This window comes from Nyctereutes procyonoides, unplaced genomic scaffold (genome assembly GCF_905146905.1).
Source record: "Nyctereutes procyonoides isolate TBG_1078 unplaced genomic scaffold, NYPRO_anot_genome, whole genome shotgun sequence".
In the NCBI taxonomy this organism is placed as follows: Eukaryota; Metazoa; Chordata; class Mammalia; order Carnivora; family Canidae; genus Nyctereutes; species Nyctereutes procyonoides.
In genome coordinates, this window is record NW_026575044.1 from 8551182 (window position 1) to 8573379 (window position 22198).

Below are 22198 nucleotides of genomic sequence, written 5' to 3' on the forward strand. Positions count from 1 at the left end.
CACCCTTTTTTGACCATATTTTGAGTTTTCATCTTCTCAGTTTGCATTTTCCCCTCTCAATGCCCCCTGATGGAGTTCAAGCATTTGCCTCGAAAATTGCAGGCTCTCCTAAAGGGCAAGTGAAAGTCATCTCGTCAAGATGAGAAGGGACACGCATGTCTCCCAACACTGGGGGCAAGTGGATGCTCTTCTGCATAATGAACCATTCTTGCAAACATTACTTCTAGCCAGACATCTGGTAAGACACTGGGATTTGAAAATAACCTTCTGGGACACCTCGGTGGCTCAGTGGTTGAGCGTCTGCCTGCAGTTCAGGGCGTGATCCTGGAGACCTGGGATCGAGTCCCATGTCGGGCTCCCTGCATGGAGCCTGCTTCTCCCTCTGCCTGTGTCTCTGCCCCTCTCTCTGTGTCTCTCATGAATAAATAAATAAAATATTAAAAAAAAAACCTTCAACCTTTAAGATGCCTCTAACAGTGATTATCTCACTTAATAATTTCTTCATTCGTAGTAATTCCACCAAAATAGACATTTCCATTTTCTGTACACCTGTGAGTTTTTGTGTGTTAAGAAGAGGATTATCGTTCCTCCCACACACACATATGCAACAAGGTAAAATAAAACTCAGGACTTTCTTGAATTTGTATTTACACACGAGGTTGAGAGTCTATGTCTCAGTTTTCTTAACAGCACGAACAGATGAGGGTGACCAGTGCCTCACCTCTGCCGTAGAGGTAAGTGGTATTCTGCTCCATTGGCATCTCAGAATCACCTGGTGGTGATTAGCCAGGCTAGTGTCTAATGAGGACAATCACCTAGGAGGTCTAGTCTGGCCCCAGTCTGGGCCAGGTACAATCAAATCAGAATTTCTAGAGATGGGGTACAGGTATCCGTGTCATATTAAATAATACCAAATGGTTCTAGTGTACAACCAGGGTCAAGAACTGCTGGCATGGCCAAGCTAACATACCTGGTTATTGGGACAGTTTTCCACCTGGTTTGTCAGAGTTTTCATGATAAGTGAAGGAAGGACTCATTAGCAAGAAAGAAAGTATAATATGAATCCAAACTCATGCCATTTATAACTATAATTCTTCTTAATCTACAATTTTACAATCCCCAAAGCCCTTTTTATTTTGGTCGTAAAGTTTTTGTTTAGTAAGATCCTATTTTTAGAAAAAAACTTGAGATTTCTCTTTTAAAGATCTTATTTATTTGCTTATTTTAGAGGGGGGCTGCCGAGGGCAAAGAGAGGATCTCAAGTCAACTCCACGCTGAGCATAAGCCTGACATGGGGCTTGATCCCGTGACCCTGAGATGGCGACCTGAACCAAAATCAAGAGTCAAGCGCTTACTGAGCCACCCAGGTGCCCCTGAGATTTCTCTTTTAAACCCTCCAAATGTTTTATTTGCAATGAGACTTTTGTCTGGAGCCTAAAAACTTTAAAGGTATGGCTTTTTTCCTCATTAGCATAAAGACTTTGCTTTAAATTATTCAGATTTATCAAACTTTTCCAGAAACAGACATTTTCTGAAATTCTGCTCCAGAAGCAGACATGTCAGTGCCAGGGGAGGCCTCTGGTGCCCATGTTTCTAGGTTTCCTATATAGAACTGCACTATTTGATGCTGTAGCCAATCGCCACATGTGGCTCTTTAAAATTTATTTATATCAAAAAAAAAATAAATAAATAAAATAAAATTTATTTATATCAATTCAAATCAGAAATTCAGTTCCTCAGCAGGACTGGTTACATCCCAAGCACTCAAGAGCCACATGTGGGGAGAGGCAACTGTGTTAAACTGTGCATATGTAGGTTATTTCCTTCACTGCAGAAAGTCCTATTGGACAGCATTGAATCTGTGATCTAATATGTACAACCATATACAGTTTTGCTTCTGGACATTAATGAAACACAGAGGCCCACCATGCTCACCTAGGGAAGATCCTAAGCAGAGAGGCAAGGAAGAGTGCCTCTGGGGTTCCCGAGGTGTGAGGCCATCAGCTTTGACTATGAAGGAAACTCACCTTAGGTGGCTCCTTCAGTAAGTATTAATGCTAAGTATTATTACAAAACAAACTTTAACTGAGTAGATTGAAGATCTAATAGGCTTTATTTTTTAATTTTTTAAAGATTTTATTTATTTGTTCACGAGAGACAGAGAGATAAGCAGAGACAGGCAGAGGGAGAAGCAGGCTTCTTGAAGGGAGCCCAGTGTGGGACTTGATCCCAGGCTCCCCGGATCACGACCTGAGCCGAAGGCAGACACTCAACCACTGAGCCACGCAGGTGTCCCTGGGCTTTTTTTTTTTTTTAAAGATTTATTTATTTATTTGAGAGAAAGAGAGAGAGAGTGCACATGTGAAGACGGAAGAGCAGAGGGAGAGGGAGAAAGAGAATCTCAAGTAGACTCCCTACTGAGCTCAATCTCAGGACTCTGAGATCATGACCTAAGCCAAAACGATGAGTCACATGCTTAACCCATGGAGCCAACTAGGCTCCCCCTAATTGGCTTTATTAAATGATTCATGAAAAAAAAAAGAAAGAAAGAAAGAAAAAGAAAGAAAGAAGAAAGAAAGAAAGGAAGGAAGAAAGAAAGAAATGATTCATGAATGGGGCAGCATCCCATCTAGCAAAAGGGGAGCTCTGCTCAGCTAAACAAAAGCAAGATTTTTAAAGGCAGAAGGGGGGGGGTTTAAAAAGGAAAAGAAAAGAATTTGTTAGCAAGAACTGTATTGTTTAGGCAAAGTTGCCCTCTTAAGGGAAGTGGAAGGGTCTGTCAGTAAATTTCCTAGTACTGACCAGAAAATTCCATGTTGGGCAGCCCGGGTGGCTCAGCGGTTTAGCACTGCCTTCAGCCCAGGGCCTGATCCTGGAGACCCGGGATCGAGTCCCACATCGGGCTCCCTGCATGGAGCCTGCTTCTCCCTCTGCCTGTGTCTCTGCCTCTGTGTGTGTGTGTGTGTGTGTGTGTCTCTCATGAATAAATAAATAAAATCTTAAAAAAAAAAAACTTTAAAAAAAAAAAAGGAAATTCCATGTTGACTGGTTAAAGGCTACATGGTTGGTTTGGGAGTTGAAAAGGCAATTAGATTAGGTATTCAGTCTTGGTTTGGTGACTTGGTCTAAGTGATGCCATTTTGGCATTGTGGTTTTCTTTTTAATGGTATTAACAGGCAGAACTTGGGAGACAGCTGACACCCTCTGATAGGGCCAGCCAGCTTATTAAAAGAAAGGCTCTTCTCAGCCTAGAAGCCCAAACTGGGCTCATGATTCCAAATGTGTAACAACTGGAATGTTAAAGACTTAACCAATCAAGGTGATCATGACAGCCCTAAAAATCTGATGAGAGGGCAGTTAGGCAAAAAAAGAAAAGAAAGAAGAAAGAAAGAAAGAAAGAAAGAAAGAAAGAAAGAAAGAAAGAAAGAAAGAAAGAAAGAAAGAAAGAAAGAAAGAAAAAAGAAAGAGAGAAAGAAAGAAAGACAAAACTATCTCTATTTGAAGATGACATAATTTTGCATATTGAAAATCCCAAGAAAGCCACTAAAACAAACTCTTGGAATTAATAGGTTTAGCAAGATTTGCAGGGTTCAAGATTAATATACATAAATCAATTGTATTTCTATAACAATGAGCAATGCAAAAATGAAATTAAGAAAACAATTCCATGTACAATTTCACCAAAGGGAATAAAATACTTAGGAATAAACGGAACAAAATAAGTGTAAAACTTGTACTCTAAAAATTGCAAAACGTTGTTGAAAGAAATTAAAGGAGACCTGAATACTGTAAATAGAAAGACACCCCATATTCAAGGGTTGGAAGACTTGATACTGTTAAGATGGCCAACACTCCCCCAAATTAATTACAGATCCAAAACAATCCTTGTCAGAATCCCACTCGACTTTTTTTTTTTTTTTTTTTTTTTTTAGCAGAAATCAACTAGTTGACCCTAAAAATTTATCTGGAATTGCAAGGGCTTCAGAATAGCCAAAAAATCTTGAAAATGAAGAGCAAAGTTGGAGGGGCTCACACTCCCCAATTGCAAATCCTTAGTACAGAGCTACAGTGATCAAGACAGCACAGTGTTGGCATGAGGGCAGATGGAGAGGTCAATGGAATAGCTTTGAGAATCTAAAAATAAGCCCTTACTTTTGTGACTGACTTTTTGTCTATTGAATTTTTTGACAAGGGTGCCAAGACAATTAAATGGGGAAAGAGCAATCTTTTCAACTAGTTGCACAGCAACAACTGGATGTCCCCTTCCTTACAACATACACAGAAATTACCTCCAAGGAAATCATAGACCTAAATGTCAAAGTTAAAACTACATAACACTATGAGTGAATATTCACGACCTTGGCTTGGGGAAAGCCTTATACGTGACACTAATAGTATACACAACAAAAGAAAAAATAAATTAGACTTCATCAAAATTAAAAACTTTTCTGCCTCTTAGGATATCATCAAGAAAGTGAAAATCCAACCCAGAGACTGAGGGAAAATAATTGGCAAATCATAGCTCTGATATGGAATTTGCATCAAGAACATACAAAGTATATTTACAACTCAATAATAAAAAAAGAGACAAATATCAGAATTTAAAAATAAGCAAAAGATATCAACAGACATTTCTCCAAAGAAGACATACAAATGGCCAATCAGTGCACAAAAAGATGCTCAAAAATGGCTCAGTAGCCCTTGGGAGAATGTAAATTCAAACCAGAACAAGTTATCACTTCACACACTTTTTTATTATAAAAAAGTATAATAAAAAAATAATAATAGGGATGGTTGGCTGACTTGGTCGGTGGAGCATGCTACTCCTGATCTTGGGGTCACTGAGTTTGAGCTCCACACTGGGCATAGAGATTACTTTAAAGAAATAAATAAAGGTACTACCTTTTTTTTTTTTTTTAAAGGTAACAAGTGGGGCAGCCAGGGTGGCTCAGCAGTTTGGCGCCACCTTCAGTCCAGGGCATGATCCTGGAGACCCGGGATCGAGTCCCGCGTCTGGCTCCCTGCATAGAGTCTGCCTCTCCCTCTGCCTGTGTCTCTGCCTCTCTCTGTGTGTCTCTCATGAATAAATAAATAAAATCTTTAAAAATAAATAAATAAATTTATTTTAAAAAATAAATAAAGGTAACAATTGTTGAAGAGGATGTGGAGAAATGGAAACCTCACTGCTGGGTGACGATGTAAACACGGCACAGCCCCTTTGGACAATGGCTTGGCAGGTTGTCAAAAGTTACCATGTGACCCTGTGAATCCACCTGTAGATACACACCCAAGAGAATTGAAACTGTCAACACATATACTTGCACATGAATATTGATAGCAGCATCATTCTTAAGAGCCGAAAACAACCCCAAGCATCTACCAACTGGTGAATGAATAAACAAAACGTGAGTATATCCATACAATGAAATATTACTGGGCAATAAAGAGAAGTGAAGTAGTGATACACGCCACAACACAGATGGACCTGAAAACATGCTAAGTGAAGACCACCTATCCCATGATTCTATTTATTTGAAATGCACAGAAGAGTCAAGTCCGTAGAGATAAAATAGATTGGTGTTGCCTTAGGTTGGAGAGAGGAGGAGGAAAGTAACTGCTAATTTGTACAGGAAGTTCTCTGGGATGATGAAATGTTCTAAAGGTGATTATGCTGCTGGTTGCACAACTCTGTGAATGCGCCAATGTCATTGAGCTGTACACTTCAGTTGGGTGAATTGCTCATTAAAGCTATTGGTAAAAAATATGGTGAGGCCACACCTGTGAGTGCTGGATGCCCGCCAGCACCAACCAGAACCTCAATTTTTCCTCTTCAGAGTGTGGAGGGTGGACCTACAGCATCTCAGGCTTTAAACCAACCTATTACATCTGCATATTCACACATCCCGTAGGCACACTTAAGAGAAGCACTGAAAGGCTTCAGACTCAAGAAGCAAAATCTAGAGCAACATAGTAATTGAGAGGATGTACATAACATGTACTTAACTTTTCTATTTCTTTAAATGTTGTCTTTTTTATTTATTTTGTGAGTCAAGGGTAGTGCTATGAGATAAATGTTTATGCTTTTTATTTTATTTTGGGATTTTATTTATTTATTTGACAGTGACAGGGAGAGAGAGCGCACAAGCAGCAGGAGCATCAGGCGGAGGGAGAGGAAGAAGCAGGATCCCTGCCAAGCAGAAAGCCCAATGCGGGGCTCAATCCCAGGACTCTGAAATCATGACTTGAGCTAACAGCAGTTGCTTAACCGACTGAGCCACCCAGATGCCCCTAAATATTTACACTTAAAAAAAAAAAAAAAAGCTCTAAAAAAAAAAAAGATCTATTTATTTGAGAGAGAGTGTGTGTCCAAGCAGGGAGACAGGCAGAGAGAGAGAGAGAAGCAGACACCCCTCTGAGCTCGGAGCCTGACTCGGGGCTCCATCCCAGGACCCTAAGATCATGACCTGAGCCAAAATTAAGAGTCAGATACTTTACTGACCCACTCAGGTGCCCCAAATGTTTACACTTTTATTCAAACATGACAGACATGCTCCAACTACCCTCCACTTAACTGGTCCATTCCACGGCCCCTGCTTTCCATTCCCGCCATGGTAGGCACCAGCTGGATTGGGATCACATGGAACCCCTCTGTTGCAAGCTTGCTCTTTTGGACATTGTCACATTCAGCTGGTGGATGGATGCTTGAGAGGCTCCATGGCAGCTCCTTCACCTGCCTGGCAAGGTGGCAGGGATTCCTAGAAGAATGGGAATGTCCACCAAGGAGCCAACATGTGCCTCTTCAGTGTGCTGGTCTGAATAGTGGGATAACTTTTTATATGGTGGTTTGAGCCCTCAGAGTGTTCAAATGGACAGGAAGTGGAAGTTGCCAGTTTCTTAAGGCATGGACCCCAAACTGGCAAGGCATCACTTCCATCATATTTTTTTGCTCAAAGCAGGCATGGAGCCCACCCAGATTCAGGGAAAGGGGGCCATAGACCTTGATGGGGAGAGAAGGAAATGGGAGTTATTATTTAGTGTGTATAGAGTTTCAGTTTTGCAAGACGAAAATGCTCTGGAGATTGTTACACAGCAATGTGCATTTCCTTAAACACTACTCAACCATACATTTATGACAGGTAAGATGGCAAATTTTGTGTTATGTGCATTTTACTATAAGTAAAACTATGAATAACAAAATAAAAGAAACTCATTTGAAAAATGAACTGCTGACTTCCGGCTGCCATGTCATACATAACAACAACCAGCACATTCCCAAGACAGTCGGTAATCTCTTTAAGCTCATCTTGGCTGTCTCTAGGATCCAGGATTTTAATGCTGCCAACATTGTGTTGGTGGTATCATAATTTCTCTGAAATAAACATGAACACAAGACACAACAGAATGTGCCCAATGCCACTCTGAATCGGGTCCCACAAGGAAGGCGACAGAATGAAACGGGACAATTTGATATAACTTCATCTCCAGTTCAGGTAGTGGAATGTGTAGAAGTAGGCAAAATCAATCATTCAGAATGACTCTCAAATATTTTATTTACAGATGAAAAATCAGACACCCATATGGGAAAGATGACACTTTGAAAGGCTTAAAGATTACCTGAGGAAACAGAGGCAGAGATCATGCCCCTGGATTAGAAGACTAGAGCTTGTAAGTCCCATTTCTCCCTCCCCTCTCCATGGGAGAAATGTTAAAGAACAGGGTAGAGGGTCTGGTTCCAGCAGTTCTGTCTCCAACATGCCCCGTTCACAGTCATGGCCAGGGAATGGGGACACTGGGGACTGGCCTCAGGGCATACAAATTTGACCCTGCAAACATTTTAAATAATCATCTTAAAAGATCAGGTAAAACTTAAAATATTCTCTGCACTCAGTGAGAGGCTTCCTCCACCTCTCAAGCCATTGGCTCTTAATCTCTTGAACAGAGATGGATGGATCCCAACATCCAAGGTCATCCAAGGTCCACTGAGGCCCTTTAGACTCTCCTCCTTCCCATGCTCACGACCTTACCTGGAGAGCAGCCTCTGTAGTTCATGTATACCCCGCTAACTGATAGAATCCCAACATGAAGGGGATAAGGAGATTTCCACGCCAAGTCACATCAAGAATGTGGCCTATAGTTGAAAGTAAATGCAGAAATGTTAGTACTAAATCAGAACGACATGCTTGAGTATCACTGACATTTTTATGCTGCTAAGACAGATGAGTGATCACATTGACCACTGTCCAGTTTGTGGATGTCATAAACATAAATGACAAGGAAGTGAGCTATTTGGCTTTCCAAAGGTCAAGACAAGGGCAGCCCCAGTGGCTCAGCAGTTTAGCGCCGCCTTCAGCCCAGGGCGTGATCCTGGAGACCCGAGATCGAGTCCCACGTCAGGCTCCCTGCGTGTCTGTGCCTCTGCCTGTGTCTCTGCCTCTCTCTCTGTTTCTGTATCCCTCATGAATAAATAAATAAAATCTTTAAAAAAAAAAACATTATACAAAGGTCAAAACGAAATCAAACCAGTTAGCAGGTTTGGGCCAGATACTGAAACCAAGGCCCAACTTACGTGCATCTCTGACCTTTTGCCCTAGAAATCCCATTTGGAGATGTCTATTCTAACCGTAATGGACAAATGTTGACTCTGTCCAGCATCCATCTTTGTGGAGACAGCATCCCTTCCCTTGATGAATTTTTCCTCCTCTTTTTCAACCACGTGGTTCTAGTGAAAGCTGCCAATCATAGTGACCACCCCCTGGACACAGTGGTTGGTCCAAAGTGGGTGTCCACGCATACCCCAGGCCAGGGAATTAGAGCCCTTTCCAGGGATTTTTACATACTGGTGTGAAGATTATTTTCTTTCCTCTGGGGTTTATGACTTGGGATGACTTACACCCAGAGCCATCTCACATGATGTCTTCGACTCATTCAGGAAGATTATATAGCATAGGAGGAAATAAGATGAACCCCAGCGAGAAATGGACAGGACAGAAGGAGAGTGCCTTGTTCAAGCCCTTGGGACCATGTGGCAACCCTGGGGCAGCTCTTCTTCTGTCCAATAGATAAGCAAACATGTTCTATTTTTTGCTTCAGCTACTTTGAGTTGGACTTCTGTCACAGAGATTCTCATTAATATACTAAGGAAATTATCAGAGATGCATACCAAGAATATTCATGGTAATGGTATATATAATATTAAAGAAAAAGAGGACCTAAAAAAAAAAAAAAGAGGACCTGACAAGGGAATGGTTCAACAAAGTAGGGTTTATCTGTTGATAGAATGTCATGTAATCTTTAAAAATTATTTTTTTTAATATTCAATAGTATGGAAATGCTTATGATGTGAAGTAAAAAGAAGGTATAAAACTAAAATATACTATGATTCCAACTTATGTATATAGACACACACAAACATACACATATATGAAAGCGGAATATTTCTGGTGATTGCCAATGTATTTTCATGCTTTCATGTCTTATCATAATATTTTAGTTTTTTCCAGTTTTATTGAGAAATAATTGATATACATCATCACTATAGATTTGAGGTGTACAGCATGATGGTTTGATTTACACATATTATGGAATGGTGATCACAATAGGTCCAGCTAACATCTAACATCTCATGTAGATACAATACAAAGAAAAAAAATTTTTTCTCCTTGTGGTAAGAACTCTTAGGATCTACTCTCTTCATTCAACATAGCAGTGTCAGCTACAGTCACTGTGCTGTAGGTGACATCCTGGTGCTTAGTTATCTTGTACCTGGAACTTTGTGCCTTCTGCCCCCCTTCTCATCTTCCTCCCCATGCCCCCCACCTTTAGTAATCACACTTGTGATCTCTTTTCCTATGACTTTGGTGTTTTGCTTTTTTTTTTTTTCTTTTTAGATACCACATATAAGTGAGAGAGATCAAGCAGTATTTGTCTTTTGTCATAATTTTTAAATGTTAGCATATATTTTCTTTACAATGAATTTCAAAATAAACAAATTGTTTTTTCAAAAGCAGTAATAAATGCTTGTAGCCCATCATCATGTTCGCCAGCATGTCCATTATCTTTGAACCCTAAAAGGAGGTGTGTGTGACTTCGCATCATCTGAATCAACTCAGTAGAAACCATAGCAACTTCTAAGATCCATGTGATCTCTCTAAGACTTTACTGATTCAATAACGATCCATCCAAAGTGGGGAAAACATTGCAAATATTATACCATTTGCCCCTTGTGTATCCACAGCAAGAGATGGTAGCTGATGAAGCATGTCTGAAGCTAGGGCATCTTGTGTCTTTCGATGGCCAGTTACAAAGTTAGATTTCATCTGGAGGTAGCAACAGCCAGAGCCCTTGAGGACATGACAGCCTTAGAGACAAACTATGACAATCTTCCCTTCCACCCTCCACACAAATGGGCAAGACATGATGACTCTTAAGTGGCCTCCTCTGGCATGCCCTCTCCCTGTCTACCTCTGGGTATTCCCACATCCAGCCCCTGGAAGGCCCTCCCTTTACCCCTGTCATCCCAGCCCTCTGCCCAGGAGTTTCCCTCCATCCTGCCCATACAGCTCCTCCCTCCCATGACAGCAACCTCTGATAGCCCGTGGGGGACACTGTGATTGTCCTCTTCCAACTTTAATTCCTTTTCCCAGCTACTTGAGTGTGTGGAGCTCTGCCACAAAGAGCCTCCTAGACCAAGGGAAGGGGTGCTCTCCTCACAAGGATGGATGCTGAACAGAGTCAAAATTTGTCCATTACAGTTAGAACAGACACCTCCAAATGGGATTTCTAGGGCAAAAGGTCAGAGATGCACGCAAGTTGAGCTTTGGTTTCAGTATCTGGCCCAAACCTACTAACTGGCTTGGTTTCGTCTTGACCTTTAGAAGGCCAAATAGCCCACTTCCTTGTCATTTATGTTTATGACATCCACAAACTGGACAGTGGTCAATGCGATCACTCATCTGTCTTAGCAGCATAAAAATGCCAGTGATACTCAAGCATGTCGTTCTGATTTAGTACTAACATTTCTATGTTCACTTTCAAATATTTGCTCCTTTTCTGGGGCCACCCACATTCATAGCTGATATATAGCAGAGTAAAAAGGTCCAGCCATTTCAGTCCAAATCAAGATATCTCTGAAGATGGTGGCCCTTCTAGTTCCAAAATGCCCAGCACTACCTGGGGTTGGCTGGGGCTGTCATCCCAGCTTGACTTCTTCCTCTGCCCAGTCCTGCTTCTGATCCCTCCCCTCCACAGATGCTGATCCCCAGGGTAATCCTTAATGAATACTCTGCACATCAAACACTGTCTCAGAGTCAGCTTTGTGTAGAATATAACCTGCAACATGGTCCTTATGATCTGAAGTCATTTTGGTCCTAGATCATAAATTGCCTTGTATACTTTGTTTTCACAAGGGTTTGCTTATCACTGGAAGCTTCTTGAGAGCAGAAGCTGCTTTTACATTTCTTTAGCATCCATACCACACTTCCCCATTCTCCATCCCAGCACTCTGCTCTAAATTACGCTCAAGGATTTAGGATTACAAAAGCAAACATGCAAAGGGGCTTAGAAATTTTGTATCTACATTATTTGAAAATCACAATAGAGAAAATACGGACACTTGTTTCATATGCTTAGGCTGATATAACAAAATACCACACTGACTGGGTGCCTTAAACAATAGAAATTTAGTTCTTATGGGCTGAGAAGTCCAAGGGGAGTGGGGGCTGGCCAGCTGATCCAATTTCTGGTAGAGGATAGAGAGAGAGAGGGATCTTGTGGCTCTCTTTCTTTTTACAAGGACATTATTTTCATCACAAGAGTCCCATCCTCATGACCTAATCTAAAAACTACTTCCCAAAGGTGCCATCGCTGGGGATTAGGGCTTCAACATATGAATTTTGGGGGAGGCACAAACAGCTCATAGCAGCTCTTTTTTGAAACGAATTGTGTATTTCCATGAAGCATCTACCTTCCTGTTACCTGTAAAGCAAATGCAAAATGGAAAAAAAAAAAAAAACCACCCTCTTACCATGGTTCGTATTTCATTGGTCTTCTTGAACAGTGTGTCTCTTCACCTGTTTCATCCGCATTATGCTCTTTGGGCTGTTTTAAGTTGCATGATGTATTTATTTAAAATTCGCTGAAAGAATAATCCTTGGAAGTCACCAACGTGAGAAGCACGCCGGGGTGTACTATGGCGACACCTGGTGATAGGACTTGCAATAACACCATGAGCCTCCTATAATGGCGGATTCCTGATTTATTCCTGAAGAAAATTGAATATAAAGGAAAATTTAAGAACGACTTAATGGAGTTAGTGACAGGGAGAAGAGGTGTGTGTGTGTGCGTGTGTGTGTGCACATCCACACATGTGTATATCTTCTTGTGTATAGAAGATAGAAATGACCCACGACACCACCAACAAAAATGAGAGCAAGATCAAGGATGCATGGTTTAGCCTGCTCCTTGCTCTCCTGACCTCCTACAAGATACTGGGCCACTTTGAGCCTCATTTTCTCATTTAAGGCAGAAAAAATTAATAATCCCTACTGAATTCTCTGAAGAGTGTAAGTGAAAAGTGTTTTGTGAATTGTGTGAACATTATGCTATATATATGTGTATGTATACATGTGGAATTAAGAATAAATGAGAGTTAAGAGAGCATGAGTATAATTTATAATGGCCACATGCTCTGACAATATTTTTTTAATAGGACAATAACAGGTGAAGGTTTTTTAAAACCATTTTGAGTACATTTTTAAAAAGATTTTATTTGTTTGAGACAGAGAGAGTGTGCACACAAACAGGGAGGAGAGGAAGAGGGAGAAGCAGACTCCTGGCTGATCAGGGAGCCCCATGCTGGCTCAATCCTATGAGCTGAAGGCAACTGAGCCACCAGGTGTCCATGGTTTTGAGTAACCATATTGGCAGTGGTGATATTATTATTGTTGCTTTAAGACAGTTGTGTGAGTATTAAGGATAAAGCAAATGGGTATGGAATATTCTATTATCCATTTATGTTTTTGAGAACCAACTACTCGATTTGGAAAGAAAGGTATATAGCTGTAAGAGAAAAGGTTAAGAAAAACCGTGTAGTCCTGATTTTGAAGCACCAGTATGAACAGATGGGGTATTTATGTTTATTATAACATATAACGTGGGATGCCTGGGTGGCTTAGTGGTTGGGCACCTGCCTTTGGTTCAGGGCGTGATCCCAGGTCCTGGGATTGAGTCCCGCATTGGGCTCTTTGCAGGGAACCTGCTTCTCCCTCTGCCTGTGTTTCTGTCTCTCTCTCTCTCTCTCTCTGTGTGTGTGTGTGTCTCTCATGAATAATTAAATAAAATCTTTTAAAAATAAAAAAAGATTTATTTAAAAAAGATTTATTTGTTAAAAAAAAGACTTTATTCATGAGAGACACAGAGAGAGAGAGAGAGAGAGAGAGAGAGGCAGAGACACAGGCAGAGGGAGAACCAGGCTCCATGCAGGGAGCCTGACATGGGACTCGATCGCAGGTCTCCAGGATCATGCCCTGGACCAAAGTTGGTGCTAAACCACTGAGTCACCTGGAGTGCCCAAAATCTTTAAAAAATATATTTGTTACATATAACCTCCAGTGAAAAGGCTCAGAAAGAAAACAGAAACCAACACAGGAGAAAAGAGTATCTTTAGTACTGATTATTATTTTGAAATGCTATTTCCCACTAACGGAAACCAGGGCTTCTTAAAGAAATGGCTGATTCCTGGTTTGGGACAGGAAATGTACACATTGGCCCCATCATATCACTAATTATATCAGATTGCAACACAGCTATGGTAGACCACTAGATGTTGTAAAAAGTATTCAGGAGCCAATTGTAAGAGGCACCCACTTGCCAAAGATGGAGCAGTTTCTGCTTCACTAATTCCAAGGGATTGAAATTGTTTAAATCCATAGGTTCATAGTTACATATATTTTAAAAATTTGGGGCACTTGGCTGGTTCAGTCAATAGAGTATGAGACTTGATCCTGGGATTGTGAGTTCAAACACCACACCATAGAGCTTAATTTAAAAAACAAACAAATAAACAGAACTTTAAATCATCACATTTGGAGGATGCTAGGGAAAATTGCAAAATTATCTGGAAAAAAATGGTACATAATTGGAAAGAATGAAGCACTTTTCTTACCTTTCCTACATGATTTGTACAACTGTGACCAAATGATAGATGAAGGGTGGCATTTCTTTATGAAAATATTACATGGAGGGACACCTGGGGTGGCTCAGTGTTTAAGCATCTGCCTGCAGCTCACGGTGTGACCCCGGGGTCCTGGAATCAAGTCCCACTTCAGGCTCCCCACAGGGAGCCTGCTTCTCCCTCTGCCTGTATCTCTGCCTCTCTGTCTCTCATGAATAAATAAATAAAATATTTTTTAAAATACTACCCCTAATAAATGAAATAGAAGTGATGGAAATGGAATATTACCACTTTGCACTCCCAGTGAATTAATGGATTTAGGCATTAAGCATCAGTGGTTGCTAACATGACAAAAGAGAATCAGACTGCCTCCTGATTCAAGATCATGTCACCACTTATGTTTTTGCCAAAGGGATGAACATAAATCTCACCAAACCTCAGCCTGATTCAGCTGCCCAGTGGTAGGAAATCCAGAACACGCTGAACTGCACCCAGAACATGTCATCGGCAACATCCAGACTATAGGGCATTTGACCAGCCAAATGACTCGGGTTTTTCAGTAGATAAACCATAAAGCTGAGAAAGGGATCAAGGGGAAACTTGAAGATTTAGAGATTTAAAATCATATCAAAAATTTTAAATGGACAACCATAAAGTCCCAGGGTATTCACTTGGGTGAAAGAACAAGGTAACAAGAGCAAGTGATTATCTTACTGGTTACTTGGGGAGAAGGGTATGGTGGGTAAGGGACACATGGAGGGTCTTCTCAGTGGCTGGCAAAACTTCATCTCTTGACCCGGGTAGTAGTTACGAGGGTGTTACAATGATTCATTAATATATGTTTTATAATTAAATAATAATACGTTAAATATTAATATAATAGGATGTCAATATTACATTTTTAAAAATATTTTACTTATTTATTCATGAGAGACCCAGAGAGAGAGGCAGAGACATAGAGGGAAAAGCAGGTGCCATGCAGGGAGCCTGATGTGGGACTGGATCCCAGGACCCCAGGACCATGCCCTAAGCCGAAGGCAGACGCTTAACCGCTGAGCCACCTAGGGGTCCCTCAATATTAAATTAAATGTTAATTTAACAACTCAATTTTGAATAGTAAGTATTAAACTAAAAACTAATATACACCTGACGATTCATTATGCTATACGTTTGTTTTATGTGATTTTCTGTACCTGTGACTTGTTTTGCAACAAAAAGCCCTAAAAAAAGAAAGAAAGAAAGAAAGAAAGAAAGAAAGAAAGAAAGAAAGAAAGAAAGAAAGAAAGAAAGAAAGAAAGAAAGAAAGAAATTTGGTGGCAGAAGTCTGTGTGGCACCTCCACACTGCGATGCAAGCATACAGAGGCTTTTTGTAACTTTGTTTTATAGTTGATAAGGTAATGACAGTTACTTGGGTTGGCCACCAGGGTGTGCTGTCTGTGCTCGCACTGGTAAAGAGAGTCTTCGTTTCTGTAGTGCCACGTGGGGATCAGGATAAAGCAAGCCATTATTCATTGTCCTTTGATCTCCATCTACAGAAGCGAGTGTCAGTATTGGCAAATCTTATTTGGAAAGTTAGATCCAACATGTGAATACAGTGTAGATACCGAAAATTGGGTAGCTCTGTCCTCCTTTAGGGTAAGTCTTTATTTAAGAAGTTGTTATAATAAAACGACATGAGCCATCACAACAAAACATTAGGACCTAACATGTGGAGCAGGAAAGGTGAACACTGGTGACAGGTTCAGGAAGTCTTGAGGGCTGTTCAGATGCTCCATCATACCTGCCACCCAGCTCTGAGAGGACAGTGAACAGCACAGCAGCCTTTGAGGGCCAATGAGGAATGAGAGATGGTCTCTGAAGGGCCAAGATGGGGCCGGTGGGACCACTAAGCTAAGAACCATCCTTCCTGAGCTACAGTGTGGAGGGGGCAGCTGTTCATTGAATTTTATTGCTCTGAGCTCAGGCTAAGTTTGACAGGCCTGCCTCTGAGGTGAGAAACAGAGGATCTTTTGTAGTAGCTGCTTATCTGTTCTCAAAGCAGGTGATACAACCTCTGTCTCTTAATAAATTGCAGGCCTCAGGTGCTTTGTATTGCTAAGAAAATAGAAAGCTTATGAATTGTTCAAAGAGTCTTCAAGTTTTACAATTTTTCTACAAGGTTGCAGTAGATGATACAAAAGTGAATCTTGGCTTTTGGTAACCTAATTGTTACTCTTGTCATTTTGCCATATATCTCCAGCCATCCCAAAGATGTGATACAGGGTACGTGAGCATGATGTGTAAACACTTGTTAGAATGTATTAGAAAACTCATTGTGGTTAGGTTTTTCTTTTTTTAAGATGTATTTATTTTAGAGGAAGAAAGAGAGGGCATGAGCTGGAGGGGCAGAAGGAGAGAGAGAGAGAATCTCAAGCAGACTTTGTACTGAGCAGAGAGCCCGACACCGGGCTCAATCTCATGACCCTGAGATCACGACCTGCACCAAAACCAAGAGTCAGCCACGTAACCAACTGCACCACCCAACTACCCCTGATTCTGGTTAATTTTTGGGAATTGACAGCTTAGTTCATCAGAGACCTATCCTTCCTGCTGGGACGATGCTATCTTGGCAGTGGAGAGGTGGGATGCTGGTTGGTAGCAGGGAAAGAAAAGCGGAGGGGATGAGCTGCAAGACCATGCTTGGAGGATCACCACTGAAGAATTCCTGCTCAGTGGACCCCAAGATTCATCCCTACTCTCAAGTGCCATTTAGGGACCCCATGACTCAACCCAGAGCCAAAATCCAGCCTCTCTCACTCAAGGACATTCCCAGGAGCCTCAGGTATACACTTGCTCCAGGCCTGCCCCTGTTTTGGGTACCCCATCGTGTCCCAACCTCCCAGCCCTCGCAGCTCATGTCCCAGACTCCCCCTCCTGCACCCAGAATGCCTCCCCCGGGGCCCCTCTTCTGATGCACTTGCAGTGGTGCAGTGGTTAAGAAACAGACTCTGGTCTCACAGAGAACCAAGTTAGAGTTTCAGCTGAGCTACTTCTCTGTGACCTTGGGCAAATCATCTAATTTCTCCAAGGCTTGGTTTCCTTTTCTATTAAATAAGGATAGTAAGGATAATAATATTGATGTCATATTGATTTTTTTACAATGCAAACACTCCCCTGGAACCAACACCCAAATCAAGAAATAGAGCAGCTGGTGCCCAGGACTGCCATCTCCTCCCATTCATTGGCCTGGCTCCTGACTTACAGACCATAGATTTATTTTGTCTGCTTTTGAGCTTTACACAGATGGTCACCTCCAGTGTATATACTTTTATGTCTAGCTTTTTCCACTCAACCTTCTATTTCTGACATTCACCCACGTTGTATTCTTTCCTTCTCTACTGACGATGAGCACTTGGGTTGTTTCCAGTTTGGGTTGTTACTAAGAAAGCTGCTAAGAACATGCCAGATGTAGTCATAAGCAGTAGAAAATAAACATGCTAACCCTCTCCTGAACTGGGGCAGAACAAATTCTAGACTGAAATATCACACATGTTATGGGGTTACTACTGACAGGTGACATGGCAAAATAGAAAAAAAAATACTGGGTTTTAGACAAGATGCATTCATGATTGAATTCTGGACTTTCCACTTACTAATAGTGTGATTTTGGACAGTTACTTGGCCTCTCTGAGAATCAGTTTCTTCACCTGAAAGGTGGTAATAAAAGTATCTCCATCATTTGTTGGTGGAGATGGCCACTGGCCACGGCCTGGCAGGGCACCTGGCATGGAGGGGCCTGTGCAAAGGTGGAGCTGACACCCCTGCCAGCGTTCAAGGGGTGGGAGGCTAGCACAGGTACAATGGGAGGAGCCCCTTCTCTCCTGGATGCATGTCCTCAGGGTATTTACTCAAGTGTATCCCCTGGAAATAATTTTATTATCAAAGTAACAAAGGGCAGAGACATTTAAAAATTTTCAGAATGACCAACTGAAACAAATGAATCTAACTGCATCTCAAGTGCCATATCCAAACAGATAAATATAAAACAGAACTAAACTGTGGAGTGTACCCTAAGGACCAAAGACAAAGATAGAAAAATAGGTACATAGAGCAACAGGTACAAAGATAGAGCAATTGATTATCTTAATATGTTAGGAACCAAGATTTTCAGCATAAAAGAAAAGAGGTAAAAATGTAAAATTCAGAAAGGTTAAGTAAAAAGTTTGTGACCATTAATATGTACTATTAGTTAATAAACAGTGACTGTCTACTGAACAGACTGAGAAACAAAGACACCTAATGTCACTGAGCATTCCTGATGTCCAGATTGTAAATATCCTAATTTGAATATCAACATAAATTCATGATTTAATAAAATTTTTCTTTCTGCCTCTGCCCACTGAAAAAGCCTAGAAGCAATGGCATCCCAGGAACAGTGAGGTCACCTAACAACTGGGTCTTGGTTTTCAAATACTTTACTCAGTTAAATATATATATATATATATATATATATATATAATTATATTATATATTTACTCACTTAATATATATACTCACTTGATAAATATATATTAAATATATTATATTTATTAATATTTATTATTATAAATATATATATTTATAGCTTGTTTGTTTGTTTTAAATGAAATGGCTCTTTGGAGAAATGGTGAGTCCAGATCCATGGCAGAAAATACACAAGATGTTCCAGGGATATCTTTTGTGTCCAAAAGTAAGAAAAAAAAAAAAAGGTAAGGAAAACTATTGAGGACCTCAGGATCTTCTCAAAGATACAGGACCCAACTTGATGGGGCCAAAAATGGGACAATTTCAATTTGAATGTCAAAAAGACTAATGACTGCAGTGGATTAAAAACAACAAAATTATAAAGATCCAAGCATTTCTGACCCCAATCATCCTCCTTCTCCACCACCACCACCAAAAAAAAGCCTGCATTGCTTGTCTTTGGAGGTTATTAAGGTACCAACACATTTTCCTGAAAGTTGGTAAATGAAGGAAAAGTCAAGCATTTATCCTGCCTTCCTATTCAGCCTGTATTTCTAGGTAACCAAACACTCGATGAACTTATTCTTTTAGAAGTCCAGTTAATAAATCCAGAAGCAATGGTAGCCACTAATTAAAAAATGGGTCTAGGCCACAATCATCAATGACTACTAAAACCATCAGCTGAAAGGAACTTTAATCTTTTTTTTTTTAAGGAGGGAGAGATGGAGGGAGGGGCAGAGGGAGAGAGAGAATCCTAAGCAGACTCCATACCCAGTGTGGAGCCTGACATGGGACTCCATCTCATGACCCTGAGATCATGACCTGAACTGAAATAAACATTTGGATTCTTAACGGACTGAGCCAGCCAGGTGGCTCCTAAATCAAGCTTTTTCAATAAACCACTGAAAGTACTTGCAAAACCTTGGCAGTAACTAGAGAGCTGGGCATCCATGCTAACTGAGACTGGAGAGCCAGGGGTCAGGAGGTGAGGGGCACCTGAACCTTGTCAAGGATTTTGGTCTTTATCCTAAAATCAATAAGAACCAATGAAAGGCTCTGGATGGTGAAATACAAGGTAGGATGTTAAATGTCGTGGCTACGCTGCAGCACATGAGGTGGGGTGGGCTGGATGGGGTGAGGCAGAGGCTGGAGTGGAAGCAGGAAAATCAGCTAGGAAACTACAAGAATCTGGGAATCCAGCCAGAAGATAATAGTAGCTCTCCTGGAGATCAGGAAGACAGGGGAAGAAGCAAGTAGATATTAGTCATGTGATGATGGACTATGGGGTGGGGGTGAGAGGAAATAAGGAGGAACAGGAAAAGAGTGTTTCTGGTTTCTGGACTGAGCACCTGCGTGAGTACGATGCCTTTTAATGAGGGAGAACACCATGGGGGCGGGGGTCTGACAGGAAAGATGTTGAGCTCAGTTCCAAACCCATCAAGTTGAAGTCCGCAGGAGAGAGCAGGGGGAGTTGTCAGGCAGGGAGATGGAGCCTGGAGCTCAGAGGACAGGGGCCTGCCTTGGGAAGCACACGGTGAGTGCAGTCTGGCAAGGGCCCAGTTTGCTGGGCAGTGTGTAAAGTGGCCTCAGCGCCAAGGGAAAAGCCCCAAAGAAAGTGAGGGGATGGGAGGGTAGAAAGAAGATCTCAAAGTGGAGGCCAGAAAGCAAGCAAGAGGAGTAAGAAAGACTAGCACCATCAGGATGTAGGGAGGACGAACAACCCAGCAATTGTACTATTAGGTACCTACTCAAAGGATACAAAAATACTGATTCGAAGGGATACATGCACCCCAATGTTTATAGCACCATTTTCTACAACAGCCAAATTATGGACACAGCCCACACGTCCATCAACTGATGAATGGATAAAGAAGATGAAGTGTGTATTGTATATATGCGATGGAATATTACTCAGCCATTAAAAATGATAAAACTTTGCCATTTGCAACAAAGTGGTTGGAACTAGAGGGTGTTATGCTAAGTGAAATAAGTCAGTCAGAGAAAGACATACTTTCACACTTTCATACTTATGAATGTGAAATTTAAGAAAAAACAGATGAACATAAGAGATGTTCACATGAAATTCATGTGAAATTTAAGAGACAAAACAGATGAACATAAGAGAAGGGGAAAAAAAGAGGGAAGCAAACCATAAGACTCTTAACTATAGAGAACAAACTGAGAGTTGCTGGAGAGAAGGTAAGCAGGGGATGAGTAAATGGGTGATGGTGATAAGGGAGAGCACTTATGATGAGCGCTGGGTGTTATATATGAGTGATGAATCACTATATTCTCCTCCTGAAAACAATATTACACTATATGTTATTTAACTAGAATTTAAATAAAAATTTGGAGAAAATAAAATCTTTAAAAAGGGGGGAGGTGCCTGGGTGGCTCAGTGGTTGAATGTCTGCCTTTGGCTCAGGTCATGATCCTGGGGTCCTGGGATGGAGTCCCACATTGGGCTCCCTGAGGGGAGCCTGCTTCTCCCTCTGCCGATGTCTCTGCCTCTCTCTGTGTCTCTCATGAATAAATAAATAAAATCTTTTTTAAAAAATTTTTAAGAAAAAAAGTTCAGGGAGGATAATTGATGGTTTGTAATAGCCATGTACAGGGACAGAAGATATCTACACCCAAGATGGACACAGTACAATGTATAGACTTGTCAAATCACTATGTTGTACACCTGAGATTAATGTAATTGAAAAGTTTAGAAAAAAATAAACCACAATGTTAGCTATGTGATTGGATGGCCAAGGTAAACACGTGAAAATGGTCTTTGAGAGTTATGTTTTTGAAATATATAGTGAGGGGTATCTGGGTGGCTTGGTCAGTTGAACATCTGTCTTCAGCTCAGGTCATGATCTGAGGGACTTGGGATGGAACTCCAAGTCAGGCTCCCCGTTCAGAGGGGGTCTGCTTCTCCCTCTGCCTCTGCCCCTCCCCCCACTTGTGTGCGCTCTCTCATAAATGAATAAAATGTGTGTGTGTGTTTTTTAAGAAATATATACTGAATATTTGGGGATAAATGATACGATACCTGGTATTTCCTTCAACATAATCCTGGGGTGGGGTGGGAGGCAGTGGGTACCTGAGTGGGAGCTACTAACTGGGAGCTGAGCACATGGAGGCTCACTGTGCTGTGCTCTCTACTTGGGCACCTGTCTGAAACTTCCCATCACAAGGTTCTTATTTTCCCATAATAAAAAGGGGTCTCTGGATTTATCATCAAGGAGATCATGAATAACCTTCGCATAAATAGTTCCTACAAGGGAAGGAGCCAGCCTGAGTGGATGATGCAGTACCTGAAGGTTCAGCCATGAAGCTGGTCAGTGTGGACAACAGACAACTTGAAGGAATCCTGCTGCCTGGAGGAGGAGGCGGGAGTAGGCAGAGCAGGATGTGGGGCTGGAAGGGAATTTTTCTTTTCCAGAGGAGGTAGATGGGAGCTTGGTTATATCCTGATAGGGCTGAGCCAGCGGATAAGAAGTTGAATGAGGAAGGAGCTTGAGAACATAGGGAATGGAAAGAAGCTTCCTGACAAA